Source organism: Orycteropus afer, unplaced genomic scaffold (assembly GCF_000298275.1).
Source record: "Orycteropus afer afer isolate SDZICR_OR568_19922 unplaced genomic scaffold, OryAfe1.0 scaffold00014, whole genome shotgun sequence".
NCBI lineage: Eukaryota > Metazoa > Chordata > Mammalia > Tubulidentata > Orycteropodidae > Orycteropus > Orycteropus afer.
The window spans coordinates 14,165,613-14,166,026 of NW_006921601.1; positions in this window are offsets into that span (position 1 = coordinate 14,165,613).

Sequence of the window (414 nt, forward strand, 5' to 3'; positions counted from 1 at the left end):
GGATAGGGCACTAAGAAGAAGAAGAGAAAAAAAAAAAAACAGTTGGGAAGGAGAATAATAAATGAAGAAAAAAAAAAGGAAAAGTGCAAAAAGAAAACAAGAAATGGAGTTAGTCATGAGGAAAAGAAATAGGGGGAGAAGAAAAAAAAAAAAAACACCTTGAATTGTTGGGGGTTGGCAGAGCTTCAACCAGGAACAGGGAATAGAAAAACTGCTGAAAACTAGGCCCTGGTAGGGGAAGGTTTAGAATAATAATAAAAAATACCTTGAATTGTTGGGGGTTGGCAGAGTTTCAACCAGGAACAGGGAATAGAAAAACTGCTGAAAACTAGGCCCTGGTAGGGGAAGGTTTAGAATAATAATAAAAAATACAATAAATATTAATAATATTATTTGTTTTGAAACGGACAAATA